This window comes from Cupressus sempervirens, chromosome 11 (assembly GCF_028749045.1).
Source record: "Cupressus sempervirens isolate cs-2001-9-10 chromosome 11, ASM2874904v1, whole genome shotgun sequence".
Taxonomy (NCBI): Eukaryota; Viridiplantae; Streptophyta; class Pinopsida; order Cupressales; family Cupressaceae; genus Cupressus; species Cupressus sempervirens.
In genome coordinates this window covers 743,348,967-743,373,954 of record NC_143128.1, presented here as the reverse complement: position 1 = coordinate 743,373,954, position 24,988 = coordinate 743,348,967, and the positions used below count along the sequence as shown (strand labels likewise).

General features: G+C 39.3%; 1 pseudogene across 1 annotated transcript in view; it reads right to left on the bottom strand.

Moving 5' to 3' along the window:
* The window catches only part of LOC149531775 (two-component response regulator-like PRR73), a 48,628-nt pseudogene that overhangs the window by 12,482 nt on the left and 11,158 nt on the right, over positions 1–24,988 (bottom strand). The window contains exons 2-5 of the transcript XR_016358356.1: positions 18,477–18,900; positions 18,151–18,306; positions 17,197–17,374; positions 16,659–17,106 (exon numbers count right to left, since the gene is read on the bottom strand). The product of XR_016358356.1 is annotated as a two-component response regulator-like PRR73 (transcript). The remainder of the gene's footprint in view (positions 1–16,658; positions 17,107–17,196; positions 17,375–18,150; positions 18,307–18,476; positions 18,901–24,988) is intronic.

Below are 24,988 nucleotides of genomic sequence, written 5' to 3'. Positions count from 1 at the left end.
TAAGTGAGTGGCCTTCTCATTGGTCCGTGTAGATCCTGTTGCCGGTAAATGTATCATGTAGCTGACGGGTAGAATAGTATCCGAACGGGCACGTGACGCTTGAGTCACCCCTTCGGAAAGGTATATGTACACATCCGAGATGGACTTTGGAATCATCATGGTAATCGGAAATCATTGTAGTCATTGTAATCTGCAAATGCATACATGAATAAAGTACCTGTTCAGAATTGAATCGTGTTATACTTGTGTTAAACTTCTTACCCTATGCGGTAAACATTTGGCGCTATTGCCAGACATACCTGGAACGAAGGAATGATATGAAGATTGATGCCGAATTTGCCAAACAAAGATCGGAATAAGGTGAAAGATAAGAATGAACTAAGTATAGCAAAAAAAAATTTAATCTTAACACAGCAAGCAGAACGCAGACAAAGACTTCAACAGATTGCCGAGGGGCACCGAAGGGGTGAAGAGGCACAAACGGAGGGAGTGCACTCACCTAGTAGGCTGAGGAGTGCCGAGGAATTGCTGGAAGAAACTCGACAACACTTGAATTTGGTGGAGGAAACAAGGGAAGAATTCCTTAACCTGTATACACCAAGGGGAGAGTGTCCGAACGGAAGGGAAGCAACTCGCACGGCTCGAAGTGCCGAGGGAGCACGAGCGTGGAGGGATCTCTTCGTTCCTGACACACCGGACGAACGGATACGGGCGGAGAATAGAACATCACTTAAGAGCTGTCACCAAACAACGCGGTTGTTGGGAACAAAATTGTTGTCCAGAACAGCGCGGGAGTCCAGAACAGTGCGGGAGCACAAAACAACGCGGGAGTCCGGAACAGCACGGGAGCACAAAACAGCGCAGGAGCTCAGAACAGCGCGGGTACACAAGTACCTCGGAATCAAAGACAAGTAATGATGGCTGGCCCTAAAGAAAAGTTACCCAAGTTTCACGGTGATGGTTCAGCAGACCCTATCAGACATTGTAAAACGTGTGAAACCATATGGACGGCAAATGGTGTGACGGATGAGGATGATTGGGTAAGACAATTTCCTGCGACCCTACGGGGTGTGGCGATAGACTGGTTTTCTGACACTAGTCCTCAGAAACTTAATACATGGGAGAATGTTAAAAAAGAATTTATCGCAGAATTCAGATTACTCCAAGATGATAATGAAATAGTGGCAGAAATCTACAGCACCAAACAAGGAAAGAATGAGACAGTCTGAACCTATGCTAGGCGACTGAAGGAACTGATCGAAAAGATGGAGAGTCAACCAGCGGATGGGTTGAAGAAACGGTGGTTCGTGGAGGGGCTACGGCTGGCTCTTAAAAAGAAAATGAAGATTGTACCACCGGCATCATACACCGATGCGTATACTCGCGCTATGAATTTGGAAAGTGAATAGAAGAAGAGTAAGAAGAAAAAGCATAAGTCCTCTGATTCAGATGATTCATCCTAGGAGAGTAGTAGTAGTGATGAGGAATCAAACAAGACGGTGAAAGCGCTACAAAAAGACATGCTACGGATGATGAAAGAATTCAAAAATTTGAAAAAGAATCCAGATACAGTAAAAGGAGAACTGTGGTGTACAGATTGCAAGGAGGACGGACATACGAAGGGTTCATGCCCGAAGAAGCAGTTTTGTGACATCTGCCAGGTGGCGGGGCATTCCCTGAAAGAGTGCCCGTTTAACTTGAAAGCAAAAGGACACCAACAGGTGTTACTCATGTAGGAAGCGTCGAACAATAGCAATAATGCGGGCAATGATGCAACTTCAAGTGGATATAGAAATAACAATAGACGCGGAAGGGGCGGAAGCAATAACAACAACAATGGAGGCCGAAGTAGAATACAATATGATGCAAGTGGAAGGCCGATGATACAGTGCCGAGCATGTAATCTTTGGGGTCATTTGCGAGGGACTGTACTACGAAAGAGGCGCCCCAGCTACTGTGCAGATGGTGTGGTCCAGGGGACCATGAAGATTCGAAATGTCCTAAACAAAGTGTAAATTTATTAAGTATTGAAACAAGTAACGAGAATGTGTTGGCGATCACACGGGAGCAGGCGAGGAAGGCAAAATATCCGAATGCGGAAGAAGAAAAGGAGAGGTTACAGAAAGCCCAAGCGGAGATAGAAAAGCAGATGATAGCAGAGAAGTCACAAATAAGACACTACTGTAATTCCAAAAAGAAACTTGGCAGAACAAAGTATGGTGAAACAGATAATGCAAATGGAGGTGCCAGTTAAATTAAATGATCTTCTTATTACCATGCCACAATTACGTACGGCTATTATAAATATGAGACCGTCCCCGAGAGTAACAAAGGAAGCAAAGGATAGTACGGAAACAACTACAACAGCAACAACAGATCCGATGTTACTAGCACTTACAACAGGTAGACATCCAGCAGTGGTGGAGATGGGCATTCTGGGTACGGTGCTAACAGATACAATAGTAGACGGAGGATCGGGAGCGAATGTGATGCCGGAAGATATCTGGCAAAAACTTGGACAACCAACACTATGGCCACCCACCTTTCAGTTACTTACAGCAGATCAACATGGAATAAAACCCTTGGGCACTTTGATGGCGCAGTCGGTAACAATTGGGACACAACCATTTTTGCTGGATTTTGTAGTCATTCCATTAAAGAAAAGAGGGTATGACACCATCCTAGGACGAGGGTGGTTGGTGCAGGCTAAGGTAAAGCATGATTGGAAAAGGAACACCCTATCAATGGAGATGGGAGGTAGGAGATTTATAATCAATTTGCATACACAGATGGTAGGAGAAGAAGCTGCATCGTCGGACTCAGAAGGCGATGGCGAGAGTGACAACGAAGGGAAAAAAAGGATGGAACTAGATGATAAAGGGGTATTGAGACTAGAAGGAGGCTCAACTGATGACGACTTCGACTCCGTGAATGGACTGCTGCATTGGCAAATGAAAGACTATGAGGTCTTTCCGAGCTGCAATATTTTGAGTGTCGAGGAGGGAAAAGAAGGCCAGAGTTTCCAAAGGAGTACAGTGAACTGAAGGAGGGGGAAGCGCAGGTGGATGAAACACCTGTCCATACGTTCAGTAAAGATAAACTAATAAAATATGAAGAGCCGATAGTGAAAGCAATGAACTTGGGTGATGAGGAGAATCCGAAGAACATTCTTGTAGGAGACGATTGGAACCCAATATTAAAGGCAGCAGCATTCAAAATATTTATGGAATACAAGGATGTTTTTGCTTGGACGTATAAGGACTTGAAAGGAGTACCACCAGAACTATGTGTCCATCGGATACCACTAATTGAAGGCGCAGTACCAGTACAGAAGAGACCGTACCAAATGAACAAAAACTATGCAGCGCGGGTCACGGAAGAGATTGACAGGATGCTAGAAGCGAGTATCATCTTTAAAGTGCAGACAAGTGAGTGGGTATCACCGATCGTGATATCCTTGAAAAAGGATACGACACAGATAAGAATATGTGTGGATTTTCGATGTCTGAATGCCGTGACAATTAAAGACCCGTTTCCGATACCTTTTACAGATAGCATTTTGGAGGAAGTAGCGGGGCATGAAATTTATTCATTCATGGACGGATTCTCGGAGTATAATCAAATATCCATCGCTGAGGATAAATTAAAAACGACATTCATTGTCGAAGATGGAGTATATGCATATAACAGGATGCCATTCGGGTTATGTAATGCTCCGGCAACTTTCCAAAGGATTATCCTGTATATATTTGATAAGATGTCTATTGGAAATTTTAAGGCATTTTTAGATGATTGGTCAATTTTTAGCACAGAAGACAAACACATAACGGCGTTAGGAGAGTGTATGGAGGGGTGCAGGCGAGCAAGATTAGCATTGAACCCGAAGAAGTGCAAGTTCATGGTGCCGCAAGGGAAGCTGCTTGCGCATATAGTTTGTAAAGAAGGACTGAAGACGAATCCAGACAAGGTCCGTGTGATCTTAGAGATGCCACCCTCGACGGATGTGTCGGAAGTGAAGTCGTTTTTGGGGCACATCAGTTATTATCGAAGATTTATCAAAAATTATGCAAAATTTTCTTATCCACTGGAAAAACTCACCTGCAAGGGTGAACCTTACAGATGGGAGGCTGAGCAGAACGAAGCCTTTGATGGATTGAAGACAAGGTTGGCTACGGCTCCGATTTTGGCCTATCCGAATTGGGATAAAGAATTTCATGTCCATGTAGATGCCTCAAATTATGCCATCGGAGCAACACTGGCGCAGACTGGCGACCACGGGTTGGACCATCCAGTGTACTTTGCAAGCAGATTGTTGTCAAAAGTGGAGAGAAATTACAGTACCACAGAGCGAGAAGCGTTGGGGATGGTATATGCAATACAGAAGTTTAGACACTACTTGTTGGCCACTTCATTTGTGTTCTATGTAGATCATCAGGCGTTACTCTACTTGGTCAATAAGCCGATTATTCAAGGAAGAATAAGCCGATGGTTATTATTACAAGAGTTCACATTTAAGATTGTGGTACAGCCAGGGAAGAGTCATGTGAGTGCAGATCACCTATCAAGAATAAAATCGGAGGAGCCACCTGAAGGAGTTGATGATTTTCCAGATGAGCAACTTTTTCACGTTACATTACTACCAGCCTAGTACACACGCATTGGAGAATATCTATCGACGGGGCAGTTTCCAAGCGACATGTCACCAAACGAAAGACGAAAATTGGTACTAAGAAGCCGAACATTTCAGTTAATTAATGGCCTACTATATAAAATGGGACCAGATCAGATTCTAAGACGATGTGTCCTCGAGGAGGAAATTCCGAAAGTACTGACGAAAGCACACGAAGGCCCAGCAGGAGGACACATGGGGCCAGATACTACTGCGTGGAAGATATTTTTGGCAGGACTATGGTGGCCGACTGTATACAACGACGCCAGGGAATGGGTCGTTGAGTGTGATACATGCCAACGGGCTAGAAAACCATTGAAGAGAGATTTTATGCCTTTGAATCCCTCGCATACACAAGAACTGTTTGAGAGGTGGGGACTGGATTTTATCGGACCACTGAAGGTGAGCAAAACAAGGTGTCGATACATCATGGTAGCAACGGAGTACTTAACTAAATGGGTGGAGGCACACGCATTACCAGACAATTCTGCAATCAGCACAGCAAAATTTTTATATGAACAAATTATTACAAGGTACAGAATCCCACTCCAGTTGACGAGTGATCGTGGGGGACATTTTGTTAACCATGTAATTAGAGTACTCACTACTGATTTCAAAATTTACCATTCATTGTCGAGCCCGTACTACCCAAGAGCTAACGAACAGGCAGAAGCAACGAACAAGATTCTAGTAGGAGTGATTTATAAATCCTGCGCAGTTGAGGGAGAAGACTGGGAAGAGAAGTTACCATCTGCTTTATGGGCGTACCGCACTTCGTATAAAGTAACTACAGGACATACCCCGTTTTAGCTAATGTATGAACAAGAGGTAGTGGTGCCAACAGAATTCATGGTACCAAGTTTAAGGATAGCAATAGAGAATAAACTAGGTGACATGGAGAGCTTACGGAAGAGATTGTACAATCTGAACAAACTCGATGAGCGGCGATTATAGGCGCAATGGGCCATCGAAGTTACACAAACAAGAAGGAAGGCGTGGCATGACAAGCACCTAAAATTGAACAATTTTCAACCCGGTCAGTTAGTTCTGAAGTATAATGGACGAAATGAAATAAGGCCGGGAAAACTTAAAGTCAAATGGGTTGGACCCTACAAGATATGGGAAGTTGGATATAACAGAGCAATTAAATTGTGGACACTGGATGGAAAAGAATAACAGATGCCGTAAATGGATCAAAGTTGAAAATATATAGGGAAAGGAAGGATCCTCCGTGCGCAAGGAAGTGAATGAAGAAAAGATGTCTGTAAATAATGTAAATAATGTACATATGTATAATATGAAAGCCAAATATAGTTAAAATATCAAGTGATAAACTATAAGAGTATGAAGTGATAAAATGAAAGATGAAGCATAAAACGTATTGAAATTCTGGAGGAACAAAAGCTTGTAGTACGACCATAGAAAACATCATCAGATGAAAAGTAGGCAGAAACTGGAGCAAAATAACAAAATAATAATAAAAGGAGGAAATTTTAATAAAGCCGGTAGTACGACTATTGAAAAGGAGTATTTAATGACCGTACGGCCTTCCTTTATGACCGTACGGACTTGAGCTTTGAAATGCAAAGTTAAAAATATATATTACTATACTATCTTAAAATAATAAAGTTGTAAATTATGGAGAAGACCATACGGCTGCCATAAATTATGAAAAAGAGAGGACGTACGGGTATTTGAAGAAGACTAGGAAAGACCCTACAGCCCCCTTGGGAGACTATAACAGACCGTACGGCCCTTGGAAACCATTAAACAGACACAAGAAAGCTAAGGGGAAGACCGTACGGCTTGAGAAAGATACAAGGAAGTCAAATAGAAGACCATACAGCCCTAGGAGATACAGAAAAGTTGAAAGAAAGACCGTACGGTTTGAGAGGAGACAGGAAAGTTGAAGGAAAGACCGTACGGCCTGAGCCAAGACTCTGTACGGACTTGAAAGGAATTGAACAGTAATATTGATACCGTACAGCTAAGCAGGAGATCAAGACCGTACGGCTTGGGCAGACAAAAGAAAGATGTATGTACGACCATAGGAATAGGAAGCAGGATTCGAAAAAGCCGTACAGTACGGAAGCCAGAAAAAGTGTGGAAAGTAACTGCCATAACGGTGTGACATTTATTCACAAACGACAAAAGGGTAACAATATGGAGTCAGCTGGAAAGAGGGCTTGGAAGAGAAAACTAGATGAAGACATGAACAAAAACGCGAAGACACTACCGTCAGGAATTCGTGTAGCAGGAGGGATGTATACAGGAACCACTAGTGCAGGCGCAAATAAGAAAGCAAAGCAAACTAGGCAGCAAGGAGAAATTCCTACAGTACAGAGTATCACATTCGAAGGGTTAAATGGTGCAGAGTGCCGGAAATGGTGGCAGGAGACCCCAAACAACCACCAGGTGAAGGCTAGTATCCGAAGAGCACAGGTTGAATGGGTAGTGCAAATGCCTGTATTTTGCATCAGAGACTACGAGAGGTTTTTGCGCATTATGATTGAAACATATGACAGGTTCTCCAGAAGCAGTACATTTGAATATATTGGTTGCAAGTTAACGGTATCATTCAGACCGGCAGATTTTACACGAGTATTTGGCATACCTAGTCATGCTCAGGTTGGGAGAAAAATAGAAAGCAAGCTGAAGAAGTTAAGCCAGGAAGTGAAGATGAAATTGATACAGCTTGTGTGCGCAGACCTGTCGCAGGTAGAACAGGAGGCTCTTTCAGTCACGTCCAAAGGCAGAGGACTAAAGAAATCTAATATCCAAGAGGAGCATTGGCGTTGTTTGATGGACATAGTTAAAAGCCATCTCACAGGTTCGAGCCATGCTTCAGATATCTCGTTTCCACACGTAGCCATGATGAACGGAATCTTGCATAGCAAAATTTATGACTGGGCAGCACTATTGGTTGAGTGGATGTTAGAGTTTATGACACTGCAGCACAAAACGTTCTATATGCCACATTATGCTATTGGTCTGTTTTTGGATGCGACGACGCAGTTGATCCCGAACGATGCCCTGGAGGCAAAACCGGGACCACTCGCGCCTGGCGAACCACCTATAATGCAGTGGAAGCAGTTGGATACTCTCGGCACCAAAACAATAGGGCAGATGCGACCAAGGCCGGATGGTGGCGACACAGATAGTGGCCGAGAGGAAACATCTTCAGAGGAGAACGGGTCTGAGGGGGAAGAAGAAGATGACGAAGAGGTAGGAGTAATCACGGCTACACCCTTGAGATTTCCACGGCCGGTGCTTTCGACTATGACACACTTGGTTCCGGTGGGTATACACGGTATCCCAGGGTTTGGACAGATCAAACAGCCGATAGTGATGACACCAGTCTCAATTACAACGCAGCCCACCGTAGAGACACGAGCTGTAGCAAAGTCACATCCAGCACCGACGAAGATAATAGCCTCGGTGGCACCGATGGAACCGGCTCATGAGACTCTACCAGATACAGGAGAGACTTTTGTACCTGACAGGGAGATGGAGATAGACACGGAGATAGAGGTGTTGGAGGTACCCGTAGGTGAGGAATTGGGAGCATCAAGTGTCCTATTGGATGTAGCAGGATCTGATGAGGTGGTTGCAAAAGACACAGCACTGTTGGCATCACCTGAGCAGGACAGCGAGAGAGAGGATCGGACACAAAGGGTGAGTGCTTTTCTGAGTACAAAGTTTCACCAAACTCCAGCACCTCGAGTGACATACTTGACGACACCCACGCGAGAAGCAGTTTGGGAGAACCCACTACAGGAGGTTGTGCAGGAACAGAATGAGGGAGTAATGCATAGCTTTGTTGAGCGTATGGCAGATGAAGTAGAGAAGGCTATGGGTACACAGCAGAAGCACCCACTAGTGCAGGAGGCAACGAGGACAGAGGCATTTTTTCTTGATGATGTCGCAGCTCTAGCATCTCGGGCTCGCCAAGTTATAGATTCAGCAAAGATGCAAGCGTTGGATTCAGTAGGGATGGATTTGGAGGGAGTCATATCCTTCATGAGGATGGGATGCCCAGCTGCCTTTACCGTTTGTTTTCGGGAGAGGGGATGGCTCGATGTGGAAACCACAGAAATGCAACAGGATTGGTCCATGACAAGGGAACTTGAGAAGGAGGGCCTGATTAAGGTACTGATTCAAGAGATCGTGAGGTTATACAAGGAGATATATTACACCCTTCGGAGGAGTCAGGCAGACTAGCTAGCAGCTGAGCGAGCTCGGGAGGAGTCAGTTGCCAGGTTTGCTTCGGAGAGGGCAGCCTGGGAGTCGGAGCGGGTGACCTGGCAATCCGAAAGGACAGCCCTGTTAGCAGCAAAAGAACTGTTAGCAGCAGCAAATGAACAATTAAGGACAGAAAAAGAGAAGATGGCAGCAGAGAAGGAGAAGGAATTGGGAGAAGTCGGAGAGATGATGCACTCAGCCCTAGAGCTCCAGTTGGAACCAGAAGCAGAGCTGAAGATCAGGAAAGAACAAGTCTACAAGCTAAGGGCAGAGGTGAACGAGTTGCGGACGCGGACGGCCACTATGCCAGGGACGCATCCCTCTGTCTAGTACTTATGCATTGATGCATTTTGTTAGTAAAATTTTGTTAAGGAATCTTGTTGTATTGTCGTCCGGAGATGACCTTTCTTTTGGGGGGGATGATGTTGTCGGTAAATGTATCATGTAGCCGACGGGTAGAGTAGTATCCGAACGAGCGCGTGACACTTGAGTCACCCCTTCGGAAAGGTATATGTACACGTTCGAGATGGACTTTGGAATCATCGTGGTAATCGGAAATCATTGTAGTCATTGTAATCTGCAAATGCATACATGAATAAAGTACCTATTCGGAATTGAATCATGTTATACTTGTGTTGAACTTCTTACCCTATGCGGTAAACAGATCCATAAATTTATGATAGATTCTTTTATCTTGACCTAACCCTAATTAGTGCTTATGTGGCAAAATCTTAGTCACTTATTGTAAATTGATCTTGGTTGTCCACTCGAATCTTGAGGCTTACATAGAGGGCTCATCCCTAATTTGTAAATGAAAGGATTTTAGAGATACTCGCTAAGAGCTACGAAGATAATTAGAGTTCTCATTGAAGTTGGGTGATAACTTGAATGACTTCTTTATTCCCTCACTTAGATTAGATTTGCTTTCATGTTATTAGTTGAATGAGATTGATAGTTTTATTATAGTGATATCGTTATGCTCGTGTCTTTTGCTATTGGATAATTTCTATGTGCAAAGTAAGGTTAGTTTGAGCCATTTGTGTGGATACATAACTTTAATTGCTGAATGTGCATTGTTTCATGATGGTGTTCATTTGTGATTTGAAAATTGTTTACACAACCCTTGAAGATTGTATCGCCTTTGTGCATTTGTTGAATTTGGAGAAGCAAAGCGTGATAGACTTCACTTTGGCAATATTCGTCTTTCAAGTTCTCAGATTAGAATGGATCTCTCAATATTTTCTACATATTTCGTGAAGACCAAAAAAAAGTACATTCATGCCATATCGTCTGAAAGCTCCCATATTATTTTAGTCATCTTTAAAAACTAATGTAAGTCCCTTTGAGTTACCAACATATCATAGCAACCATTGAGCTTAACCATGCATAGAAGGAATCTTAGCATACACAAGATTTTGTTCAAGAGAGGATAAGGCACCTCAATATTTTATTCTGTGTTGGTGTGTTAACAAAACACCCATCAATAGGTACACAAATTCAGATTGGATATGCTCTATTTATGACAAGAAATTAAACTTTGGGTATGTTTTTTGTAATAGTACACCTCCACTCACGTGGGTCAATAAGAAGTAATAGACAATAGATGTTTCCTTGACAAAAGAAAAGCATCGAGGAACAAACAAAGCATCTTGCGAGGTAGTATGGCTATGAATGATGCTTTCAAACATGTAAATGTCTCGAGAAGGGCCTTCAACCTTGTTTCGTGAAAATCAAGGGATGTTAAAACTAGCTAGGAATTCAATATACCATGACCATAGAAAACATGTCAACCTTAATTTCATTTCATAGCACAACTTGTGGAAGATGCACCAATGATGTTGTAGTGCATTCCGACAACAAAATAGACTACTAACATTCTTATCAAGTTTTTGAACATGACAAATTTGTAAAATTTTAGATAAGCTTGGTGTAGTTGATAGATTGAACATTAAAGGATGGTGTTAGAATAAACATTGAAGTATTTAGTTATAATGGTCAAATAAGTTGTTAAAATAGATTTTAGGAATGTTCTTTATTCTTATAGTTGTCATCAACGTTTTGGTTGTCAATCTTATCCTTATTGGATAAATCATTTGTACTCTTATTTAAGGAGACTTTCGCTCCTTATTATCAAACATCTTTGTAATCATTCTCTCTATTATTGCCTTTTGTAATAATGAAATCATGATTGGTATAATATTTCTTCAAACAACTCATAGATATTGATTTTGAGTCCAATAGACAACTGTGATATGCTAGATTCTACCTGATTGCTTGTGGATAAGACCCTCCAGTCTTCTATAAAATTGGCCTCCAAATTTGGCAATAGGGTACAACTAATTGAGTGTAAGATCTCTGAAGTTGTTTTGCTCTAAGTGCCACAAATCTAAACACTTGACATACAATTGCATGATCATTGGGAAGAAGCAAAAAATTCAAGGAGGAAAAGTTGTGCTTAGGCTTATTAGTGTAAATAATTATTATTTACGCTTTGCTTAAGTTTACTTAGGTTAAATGCATTATTTTATTATTTATTAGATTGGACACCTTGGAGTATGCACACTCATATGAGTTGTCATGTCTACAACGCAAGAGTATGCGCACTCATATGAGTTGTCATGTCTACAACACAGGAGTTAGCATCTAATTTAAGCACATATTGTTTACAACATCTCTACATGTGAGACACCTTATAACACTTATGCTCTCATTGATGCACGTATGTTCATGCACAATGGAGGACATGTGCTTAATTGTTATGCTTATCTCCTAGATCATTCTAGATACAGTCTAGATGCATCTTAGAAGCATTTATATACAGGCACCTCTAGTGTACTATACAATCAATTGAATACATATTGTTATTATGATCATACCTTGTTGGTCTTCTTGTGCTTGTGCTTGAGTTCCTTGATATTGGGTGATTTAGCCCTAAGGCAAATTCTTATATGATATCACAGCTATACCAAAAAATTACACACTTTCAAAAAAAATAGAACCTGAAAATGTGTCCAAATGAGCCAGTAAGGAGTGTTTCAAATTGTAAAATGCAAGATTAGACAGGTATAGTCGCCAAAAGATGCAATTTCTAACAAATCCGTGCACCAAAACCAAAAAAGAACTGCACCACTGAAAAGTTCAGGAAATTCTACCCACAATCAAAAAAATTGCACCTGATTTGGAGCCTGAATGACTAAGTTATGTCCTCCCAAAGTCGGACTATCAAATCAAAACCAAATTTGGAGAGAGGTTTGGGCAGGAAACTGAGGTTAAATTTGATAGTCAAACAGTCGTTGCAGTAGTTCAAATTTGCTTGGAAATGACGGTCAAACAGTCGTCAAATTTAGCATAGTAAAATGCCGATGTCAACAAAAAATCCCCCTTGCTGACGTAGCAGGGCTGTATTGCACAAAACGTATGGTCAGTCTGACATGTCAAAGGTATGGAACGGGTACGAATTGTAAGGAAAAAAAGGCGTGGCCTTGCTGACTATTTGCCTACGTGTCACCCTAACATGTACTCGCTGCTTGCTAATGTGGAGTGAGCTGATTTTTATTTGGATCTATCTTTGGGAAATAATGGAGATCCACACATTCCTCCATTCCCAAAAGATCTTTTACCTCCAGTTGTAGCTACATCCTCTCCAAATGAGATCACACCTCCTGATGCTCCTATTGCTACTACTGATCAAGTTTCGGCCACAGATGCTTCTGATTCAGTGCAGCAAGAAAACCCATGTCTTCCTACTTCAGCTTCATGGGATGACTTCCTTCTAACCATTGTAGGGTTGTTCCTGGAGTCTCACATTGAAGATGTGGGAGACATCATCGATGATATTTGTCTTTTCTTTATTGAGACGAATACTTCATCCATTGCCACAGTGATAGGTTCATGTACTTTAGCATAGCAGGGTACACCTTGTCTTCTAGCTCCAACATCAGTGGATGACTTCTTGACAGACATTGGAGGTTTGTTTGTGGAGTCACACATAGCAGATTTGGGAGACATCATTGATGATATATATCTTCTCTTTGATGAAGAAGATCCTTCTTCAGTTGTCATGCGAGCACACTCTGACCCTCTTGTCCATTCTCTACATGATCATTCTTCACAGGTTGATATGATTGTGGATCCTGATGTAGAGCAATTGTAGGAGGTCTCTTTATCATTCGAGAAGACAATTGGTTCTTTGGGACATGTTCTACATCCATCCTTGCTAGATCTGCACTCAATCTTTTCAGCAGTATTGGAAGGGGTGACCATCCGTGGACAGTTGAGCAAGTTTCAGAGACACCATTCATCTTCGGGATTCTTTCTACACGTAGGGGAAGTATCTCACCTATACCTCTGCCATTGTTTCTTCCAAAGGGAAGGAACGTTATTCAACAATCATAGATCAGCTTCTACATTGGAGCAGCTCTCACTGATCGGCACTCTACATTCGGTGGTGGTGGTGGTGGTGGTGGTGGTGGTGGTGGTGGTGGTGGTGGGGGGGGGGGGCAGGGGGGGAGTACCTTGTCTCCTTCTTCTTCTCTTTTATGGGGGAGAGTTTTTCCTCTTATGGGGTTTTGTCCTCCTCTTTCTTCTCTTTTGTATATACTTGATGTATGTCGTAATTGGGGAGTTCTTGATTACTCCATCCATCCATGCATCTTGTTTTTTTCATCTCTCTTTTTGGGGGAGGGTTTTTCCCACGAGGTTTTCCCTCTTTCTCCGCTTGCAGAGCAATTTCCTTGCCTTGTACAGCATTGCATTATGTACATGGGTACCTAACATGCCCTAGTAGTCGGGACCCATTATTCATTTCATCATAGCTTTTGTGAGCTTAAGTGCATTCCCCTAAGTTGCACTTAAGGGGGGGTGTTAGTGTAAATAATTATTATTTATACTTAAGTTTACTTAGGTTAAATGCATTATTTTATTATTTATTAGGTTAGACATCTTGGAGTATGCACACTCATATGAGTTGTCATGTCTACAACACAAGAGTTAGCATCAAATTTAAGCACATGGTGTCTACAACATCTCTACACGTAAGACACCTTATCATACTTATCCTCTCATTGATGCACGTATATTCATGCACAATGGAGGACGTGTGCTTACTTGTTATGCTTATCTCCTAGATCATTCTAGACACATTCTAGATGCATCTTAGAGGCCTTTATATACAGGCACCTGTAGTGTACTATACAATCAGTTGAATACATATTGTTATTCTGATCATACTCTATTGGTCTTTTGTGCTAGTTATTGTGCTTCTTGGTCTTCGGTGATTTTTGCCCTAAGGCAAATTCTTACAAGGCTTCCTTAGGAAAGGAAGGAATTTCTCTCATATAGGGTAAAGCACTAAACCATGAACTAGACATTCAACAAGTTCAATGTAACTTTAAAGGAGGGTGGAAATCCTCACACATCTGAGTCTTTTCTCTGCACTTTAGATGTTAGGGATGGCTCTAGATAAGCAGAGAATAAAAATGTTTTCCTCTTTGGCATGGAGCCACTAAAGAATGCTTCTGATTTAGGATGTTAGAGGCAGAGCAGAAGGTCCTTCCTTGAAAGAAAAAGGAAATAACCCTAATAGAAAGGTGCAGCCTTCAATCAGCCCCAAAGCACGTAAGTAATGAAGGGTCAGTCTCAAGTCCCAAAACCTCTAAGATACCAGTTCATATGTGGGTACGAGAAACTGGCACATGGATGCATGGAAAAAAAATTGAGGTTTGGATGCAAACATTTGGATATGTGTGTTTGTATAAAAATACATATACATATATATTATAGATACAATAAAATAAAATAAATATACAGAATTGTAAAACTAAATCATTTTGACAGAATGATACTTCAACATTGTTCAATGCCAAATGCCAAACATTAATATTATTATTCCAATTGATAGGTCAAAATTTTGCAAAGAAGCCTTATCCACAAATGCATCCACAGACACACCGCATCCACATTTAGACTGGACAAGGCACATCCTACAATAGAGCAAAATCTACAAGACGGTCAAATTTTCTTTGCTCTATACTCCAACTGATGAGCATTTGTGTCCTCCCTCATATAGAAAGAAAATAGAGATCTATCTTATAAAAGCCAACAAGAAGCTCCAAGAAAGATATTGTTTATGGGAAGGTTGCTTTAAAAGAGAAGAGGAAAGGAAAGAAAATGTGCTTCAAAGAAACAGAGGTTATCGCCAATGTTGGTACTCAGGGATTGTTGGAATTTCATGGCTTCATACACCTGCCAAGTCTATTTAATAAGGTTTAAGTATCAAATTTCAAGTGGTACCAAGCAGAGCTGTTCATTTAGCTCTTTTGATTATTTGTCTCAGCCATGTGCTTATTTGCTGTCCAGATGCTGTAAGTTTAGTGTTCTGTTGTTTTTAACAGCTTTGGTGGCAACAAACTCTTTGTTAGTCCAGATTTGCTGTTTCTCTGAAGATTGACAAGATTCATCGCTGAATCTGAAAATTTCTCTGTACAAGAGTTTTATTAAAATAATGCTGTCATGTTTCTATAATGGTCACCTTAGTTTAGATAGTTTCTAATTCTAGCTTCAATTCACAATTGTTTCATTTAGAAACATCATCTTGTAATCTCTTATAAATAGAGTCTTCCATCTGTCTTTGTCTATATCGATTAACAGTAACATGGCATTAGAGTCAGTTGATGGGGCTTTCTAGGTTTTGGAATTTTATTTTTTAAAGGTGACCCCTCCTACCTAGAATTATTTTAGAAATTTTATGTTGGTTTTTTAAGGAAAAAACTATTGGAGTTTTTTGCCTCAAATTGTCTGTGAATCACGGCTTTTGAAGCCTGTGATTCCTTCTAGCTTTTTGTTTGCCATTTTGTGGGTTAGAGGTCACAAGCAAAGAGTTTCTTGGCATTTTTTTCCATCAGCCTGTTTTAACCCCCTGCAACCTGCCTTTTGTTTCACTAGCATCCTACAAGCAAATCTCAGAGGATTTTCGGCAACTGTTACAAAGCTTTTTGAGCAAAAGTTCTACTATGCAGACCACATCCATTTCTTTAGCTTACGCAATTATTTTTTTCTACATCATTTCATTTGCTCACATTTTTTAAACATGGGAGCAGGTCTTTACTGTCTTGCGCGCCCTGGGAGAAGTTTGTGTTTCTAGGTGCCGTGTTAAGGATTTTTTAGCTTGTGTGATGTTTTCTCTGTCTGCTCGTGCCATCTTCCAAGACCTGCAACTGTAAATCTCTGTTTTGCTTCATTCTGTGCTGCACAATTGTTTCATTTAGAAAACACCATCTTGTAATATCTTATAAATAGAGCCTTTCCTCTCTGTTGTATATATCAATTTATAATAACAAGTTTGGGCCCTTTCAAAAACCCACATTTACCGTTATACATAAACAATAATTGTGACACAAGTAAAGCTTATCCAAAACTCACTCCAAATGGGAAAAGAAGCTAGGAGGTGAAAAGCTTAAAGTGGTGATTTATAATCATCATTCTACCCAACAAATTCCCAGACAATTGTGTGCTTTTTGGAACCATTTGCCTTGAAAGTTGTGATTATTAGCACAATAGATGAGCAAAATTTCATTAACCTAATGACTACTCGTAAGTGCCATTGTTGTGATGACTTGACTACGAACATACTCCATTTGAAAAATCTCAAAAACAAACAATATCTAAATAAACAGAAAGAAAGAGTAAGTAATATACTTAAAAGGTCAAAATAAAAGTTCTGAGCCATTATAGAGGGGAATATATTCACCTTGAAAATGCAGAAGCATCTGACTGTCTAACTGTGCATTTGTCTTTGAGCTTGCTATATTCATTCCAATTACCTTGTAGACGATTTAGAGTAAGCGCCAGTTCTGGCATGCAATTATAATCAGTTAGAAATTTGTCTTTCCCGTGACAGCAGTTTACCCCTGTCTCTATTTTACCTTCCCCCTTCCTACCATCTTCTTGATCCCCATTCCTGCAATCAGGTTCCCCGCCCATGTTTCCAATCAAGTCAATAGCCTTTATTGAAGGCTCGCTACCTTCTTTAACCGATTCAGAACCTAGACAGCCACACTCTCCACAGCTTGCGGAGCAATCAACTTCTTCATTTTGACTAGGTTGATTGTGAAAAATACTTTCCTCTTGAAGGCATTCCACATGTGTGAAGACTCGTCCAGGAACAGGAATTACCAGATCCTGACCTATTACATCATCTGTGATGTAAAAATAATTATGGTTTAGTCTTTCATGAGAAAAGCATCATATCTTAAATATCAAAACAGATCATGTCAGGGAAAATTAACCTTGAATATCCTTATAGCAAGCTTTTACAGAAGTTGCCACACTCTGCATCCAGTTATTCTGTATCTTCTCTTTCTTTATTTGTTGAGCCTCATCAAACTTGCTTCCATGGCAACCAGGTTGCTTCCGTTTACCTCTCTGATGTGAACTTCCAACTTCATGTTGATTAGTCCATGAACCCTGCAAGATGGTTCATTGGCATCATTAAATCAAGGGATAGCACTTTCAGAACACATATTCGCTAGAGCCTCCAACTCAATTAAATTATAAGCATCATCCAAAACCAATGAAAAATACAACTCACGAATTCAAGAGTAACTTGCCAGGTTTGATGATTCAGCATCTCTATAGCATTAACAAAATCAAGAACAAGGAGTTAACAAAGAGAGTGATGCAAATAATTCATAATTTGTGCATATTGTAAGATCTTTGTTGTGCCCTCATGAATAATAGACTGATAATTATAATCCCTGTTTTGAGAATATGTTTATTAGGTTTGTGCACAAAGCCAAATGCAGCATGAGTACCAACTCTGAATTCCATGTAGTCAACATTGTGATTAATCTGCTTTTTAAAGATTTTAATATTTTCTAACCTGATACCATAGAAGATCTACAAACAATGAAGATAAAGACCAAAAGCCTTTTCAATACAAAATTCAGCTTTGAACTGTCTTGAATACATGTAAGATCTAAAGGAAAATGTAAACCTCCAAGCAAAAATAACAAATATACAATACCAAAAGATAATTTGTATAACATGTTTCTTAATTGTTGAAACACAAACAAGTAACTTAGTGATAGGAAAGAACACTACAAAAGATTTAGCCTGACTAAGCAATGCAGAAATTAAAAGATATTCACTTGTATGCCACATTTCTTGCCAATGCCTTCCTGGAAGTACTGTATCTGACTAAACACGTTCTGTCTAGCCAAGGTATAAATGAAAAGACTCACTTGTGTACTAATTCCATTGTCACTTCCTTCTCTGATATCCAAACCACTACTTGCATTCTCACTTCCACCAATACTGCCAGTGTTGTTACCATATCCAGCTTCATTCTTTCTCTGGGCAGCATTTTGATTCTGTCTTCCACTACCGCTGCAACTTGACTGACAGGTACAACTAATTAGCTCAACAATCTAACAAGTTCCGAAGAAAAGAAAAGTGAACAATAATAAGAAAAAAGAATAGCAACATGCATTGCAGAAATATTCTGAAGAGACACATTCCTACATTAGAAATGGTAAAACCTAATATTGAATGAACATCGGAGACATACATTATGGCACCTCCTCCAGACATGCTGCCATAAGTTCTGTAGCTCATTCTTCCGAACAGGTTTAACCAGAAAGTCCGCAGCACCGTTAGTCAAACATTTGAAAACTACACTCATAGAATCACAAGATGACATCACTGCATGCAACAAGAAAAAAGAAAATAAACATAGACATCTTTTGCTGGAGAGTAATGCTACAATAATTTCAATAATATAAAACAAAAATGTCAGCATAAGACAAATCATTTGAGTATAAGTGTCTTACTTATCACAGGAATGTGTTTCAAGCTCTCATGACTCGTGATCTTACAAAGAAGATTAAATCCAGAAAGCGATATCATAGCCACCTCTGTTAAGACAAGGTCAAAGCAATTGCTTGGATCTTCCAAAAGCCCCCATGCTAGCAGGCCATCTCCAACTGCAGTTACTGGTGTTTGCCACAAGCAATGATGTCTCATATCATATAACTAGAACAAAGATCCAATACATTATATTTTCACAACTGAAAAGGTCAGTGTGTCAAAAAGCCTGCAGATACCACAATTGGCCTCCAAAGACTGCTCCAGGGAACCTTCCCACTCCCCAAGGATTTTCAAGGAATAGAAATTTTTCACAAGAATAGAATGGCAATATTTGAGAGAACATGTGGAAATGATTTACTAGTAGTGATTTTGTACGCATGTTATATTTACAGAGCTGACCTATTTCTAAACTCATTTTAAAAAAACTTGCAAGGGAAAGTTTGAACAAAACCATCTGATAGGATTCAAAAGGGTACACGTGAGTCAAATTGGTGGTAAGCACTCACCTTTGCCATAAGATAACAAACAGAGTGACTGTATCAAATTATGTTCATTTAATGCAGAATCTGTAAAGCGTAAAGATAAGTCTCTTATAAATAGTCTAGTTTTTCCTCAAAATTTTGATTTCTTGAACTAATTCCAATCCCACTCCCAAGAATTGTACCTGTCCACTTGATAAAAGCTTGTTCTATGAGGAGAAAAATAAGACTCCAACTTTGGCCAGCAAGTATTGGTCCTTACGACATCGATGCCTCTGCTAGATGTCTCCAAGGGGTCAATTCAGCTTAAGCAGCAAAATATATACAGAACAGAATGGCTCAAAAAGAAGGAAATTAAAAAAATCCTTTGCTAAATATTTCAAAGGGCATCATCAATTTACTTAAATTTAGAGTAAACATGAACCAAAAACAGAATTGAAATACCAAAAAGCAAAAATGGCTCAAAGATAAGATAAACAAAGCATATAAACCATCAATATGGCATGAAAAGTGGACAGGCTTAAGCAGTAAATTGTTGACATTTTCACAGTGGAGCCTTGCATTCAACTCACCAACATGTAAATTGTTGGAATCAGCAAACAAATTACAGCATCAAAGTGTAGATGCAGCATAATGGATAAGAACAGGGACAAAATTCAGGTCCTTGATGACTTCGACAGCAAAAAAAGAACACTTTGTTATGTCATTCAGATGGCAAGAGAAAGAACCAAGGCTGATTCTAAAGTAAATTTGATGAGTAAAACTGCAAAGGCCAAATTTTGGAAAACCAATTGGCAAAGAATCTAGGAGAAAAAATGAACACCAAATTCAATCAATAACATCATAAAAATAAAACAAAACTACATGGTGAGAAGATTCAATACTAAATAACAGAAGAACGGAGGACTCCTGATCCCCTTCACAAATGTCAATAAAATAACAAATATAGAATGCAGTGAGTGTGTGATGCAGGGACAATTTTAAGTACTCTTTTAGAATTTCTGAAATATTTAAATATCTTTTTCAATTTTGACAACTCACTTTCTCTGTTTTGGTTATAATCTGAAAAAACTTTTTTTCTAATTTTCTCAAGGTTTTTTTCTTTTATTTTTTTTATTTTTTATAGATTAAAATTGACAAATTTAAAAAGGGGAAAAAGAAATTATTTGTGAACATGCCAGATAAGTTTAAAGACAAGTTGGCAAAAAGATTCAAGAATTAATATGTGGATAATGTATTAATATGTAATGTCCCTTTTTTAAAATAAGATTTAAAAATAAACAATCATGATAAAGTTATAAACTTAATAGTATAAAAGAATAAAGACTAATTTTAAATTAAAAATATAGCATAATTATTATTTAATCAACTCCAATGAATGGTCAAAAGGCATTAAATGAAAAGTTACAACTCCCTCAAACACGAGATATAAAAGAGAGAAGAGAACTTCATTGAAATGGGAGGGAGAGGAAGGAAGAAAGAATGGAGCATGTGAAGCAAAGAAGAATTAAGCAAAGAAGAAAGGAACAGGAAGTAAATAACGATGAGACTCTTTCAAACGGTATAAATTATGAAGACTTGTACTCTTTCAAAGAGTACTAATTGTGAGAGGTAATGTCTCTTTAAAGGGTAGAAAGTATGAAGGGTTGTACTAATTGAAAAGGTTGTACTTTTGAAAGGTTGTAACTCTTGCTATACAGTAGACATGATGAAGAGATGTGACCTCATCCCTCACTGTGGAAGATATAAAGGAAGGAAGGTTTCAGTTGAGAAAGACATCCAAGAGAGATCAATTTGGACAATAATTTATTGCTCTCAAAGAGCAGCAATGGAGGGTGGTGATGCAAGTCTTATTAAAAATTGTTAGACTTTCACCAATGAAGTAGAGATCATTGCAATCATTCAAGGATCACTTATGAATCACCACTGATGAATCCACAAAAGCAATCATCACTTATCAAATCAAGCAAACAATCAATCAGCAAAGCACACTATCAAATCAAAATTCATTCAATCATTCACCAATATTTAAAATCAGCATTCATTACATCATCACTCATCAATCATATACTCAGCAATCATTTAATCATCACTCACCAATACCTCAAATGATGTGATCAAAGAAATACATTCAATTAACCATTCAATCATAAAAATATCTTTAATTAACAATAACCGAAGGATCAATTCTGATGATTTGAATAGAACACAGAAAACATACATCAATCTCAAATATTAAGGAAAGTGGAAGGTAAATATTGTTGTATTTACAATTTATTTATGAAACTGTAAGGAAGATGCAGCAGTACTGATCTTCCCTCGTCAAGTAATCCACCCTAAGTTGGTCCGCTTCGGGGCCAATGGGTCAAGTTGTATTGAAGGATGTATCATGCCCTTCGGCTTGGTTGAGGAAGATAGTATCCAAACATCCTAACAACAATTGTAAGATTAGTAATTATTCATTTGATTTTCATAAAGCCACCATATTACGAACTGGCAAGGAGACATAATTAGGAGATGCAGCAGTACAGGTTCATCCACTGAGTTGGCTTGACTTCGTAGGTTGTTTAATGCTCTTGGACTTAGTTATGGAGGACCATCTCCCAGCATTCTATTGTGATTTTCCCTCGATTTTCTAATATGGTTAGTTATTAGGAAAAAGCTACAATGTACATATTTACAATAGGAATTTTTATTATCATTTTGTTTAATGTTAATTCATTATTTTCCTAGATTCAATTGTTATTGTGTAATTGAGTGAACAAATACTCTTACAAATAAATTGTACCATTAGATTTGTTATTTCTAGGCTAAGTTACCGAGTCAGATGCAGATTCTAGAGCGGATATGAGATGCGGGAAAAAAATTAATTTGGATGCAGATACGAGAGGAAATGTGTATATGTGTGTGTGCGCAAAGAAATGCAAGAAATATTCAAAAACAAATCATTTGATAGTATGACTATGATACTTTACCCTTTATCAAAATTCAAGATATTTCAAAATTCATATGATATATCAATCTGTGCTTGTCCAACATTAGAGTTTAGTCTTAGACAATAAGTTCAAATAGGTCATGTTCAAGATTTCAACAAAATAAAAACTTAGTTAATAATTGAAGATCCAATCAACTAATATGCATCAGAGTCTAAATCATAAGGATTCGCAAGAAAATCCACATTTTTATCATCGTCTCCAACTATTGAAAGATCATTTGAACCAAACATGGTTCGAAATATGCTAGATGCACCACATGCCACGCTATCATCATCACCATCTCTAATTGTAGTAAGCTCATCAAGTGTCGCATCCAAATCCGCACACTCAGAGGCTACATCTCAAAGCTTTGTTGCCCCTTCCTTGTAATGATCATTCTTACATAACAAAAGACGCAAGTTGGTGTGGAGAAAGACCAAGACCTCAACTTTCTTGGAGCACAACCGGTTGCACTTCACTAAATGGATAAAGGAGTATGTACTCCAATCCCCTTCAGCAATAGAAGAACTAGCAACCTAAATAGTTGTCACAAAACATACAAATGAAAAGAAAATTAATTTTAAAGAATGTGTGAAACACTAAATTCTAGAATGCAAGTGTAAACATAAATATTAGAAGTTTAAAACAAAACAAAATTAAAATTCTACCTATGATAGGACCTTGATTGCAAGAGGTTGAAGATGCTTGAAGAGTTGACCATACATGTACCACCATGTGATAGCTCCCATTCTATTTTGATCCTTTAGTGCAAATGGAGAATGCTTTAACCCCAAAACAAACAGCCCAAATTCTTCCCTCACTTTTTTATGCATTTCTTCCAATAGGAAGAATCTTGTAAGAGCTTTGTGGCACCCCTCAGCAACCTCCTCATCTGCAAATGGTGCAACTCTACCCGGCATACTAAGTACCTCCTCACTATAGTACGTAAGAGATAAGGCATATGCAAGGATGTGCAATGGGCTAGTCATCTTATTCCAATGATGGTGGATGATTGCTTCCACTTGATTGCATAAAGTTTCGCTTTGTGTAGGGTCACTCTCATGTGCTTGTATAGAATGTTTTACCTTCTCAACCATGGTGTACATGCCATCATACACATCCCCCAAGCAAGGTGTATCTGCATCAGAAAAGCGGAGCATAGTCATGATGGGCTCAATGAAATCCAATACATATGCCACACGTGCCCACCAACTCTCACTCAAGACCAAATCCCTAACCCTTTGACCTCTTTCTGAATTTGAGGCCTTCCATCACCCCATTGATTACCAATGACCATTTGGCTCAATGCATCTTTTACCTTGAGGAGTCGTCTCATAAAAATTATATGAGATGCAAAATGGGTCTCAATAACCTGTGCAAGTTAACAATATGTCAATTGACTATAAAATTACAAATTTTAATTTTTAACTAAATTACAAATCCATGAAACTTAGTATTTTTAAGAAATTAATTTACCTTAAGCAACTCCAATTTGGAGTATGTTTTAAGAATGGATTGTGACATGTGGCAGTTTATCATGAACATTTGTATCTCCTCCCCCTCTTGGTATATTTTCTTCACCCAATTTATTTCAGTGCCAATCTTCTGCATGATCAAGTTAAGGGAGTGAATGTTGCATGGGATCCAAAAAATATGTTCATACCGGCTCTCAACCAAAGGACCCACACCCCTACAATTTTTGGCATTATCTATGGCCACCTGTACCACATTCTCACTACCCACCATCTCAATGGCCTCCATGAGAATTCTAGAAATGAATTCAAAATCCTTCACTTGCCCCTCACAATCAACAACCTTCAAAAACATTGCCCCTTTGGGGGAAACTACAATCACATTAATCAGTGGTCGGTTTCTTGTATCCTTCCAACCATCTAACATAATAGTTAAACTCGAAGTTTTCCAAGATTTTTTGATTGGTTGAAGGTTTTTCTCTATTTGTGTCTTCTCTTGTTGCAATAGAGTTGTACTCACCTTTTCATACCCTGGGCTTGTGTAGTCAACTAGTGATTCTTTGATTGCTGCCACCATTTCCTTCCAATATTCTCACCAAATTGAAAGGAAGCCCATTTGTTAGAGGCAACATGCAATAGCTTCATCAGCACGGTCTCTTGCCTCCATTTGAAATGCGGTGTGCAATGGACCTCTTTTGCAGGTTGAAATTCCCACTTCTTCCTCATCCTCTACTAGCATAGGTACTTGCCAAAATGGGTGTTGGGAGGATACAATTGGTTCAGTGGGTGCATGCATCTTGCTCTTTGAGGATGGACCTTGATAGTAGCTTTTTTTAACCTATTGACCAATGCATCAGCAGCTTCTTGTTCTCTTACAAATGAAACTATTTCTGCACTAGTACCCGATGCGAGGGCGTCTCGAGGATGGGTACTCTAAGGTTTGGGAGGGGGTGTACACTGAATATATATTATAAATTCGACATTTTCATTGTTAGTATTGACTTCAAAAATTCAAATGTTCAGCTGCAATCATTACAGTGCATTTTACTTTACAATTTAGTATTCACTATTGTCCCCACACCATCTCCAAACTTAGGCCCTCAATCCCCCAACCCCAAAGCCTTCCCTTCCCTCACCGAATGTCTAAAAACTCCATTGAACTATCAGATTAACATATTTATAATACAAGTAACCCTAATAATCTCTTGTAAAGCCACCATAGCTCTACTAACAATGTGTACAATTGTGTATTGACAAAATTGCATTATAACTATATCAGTAAGTTGT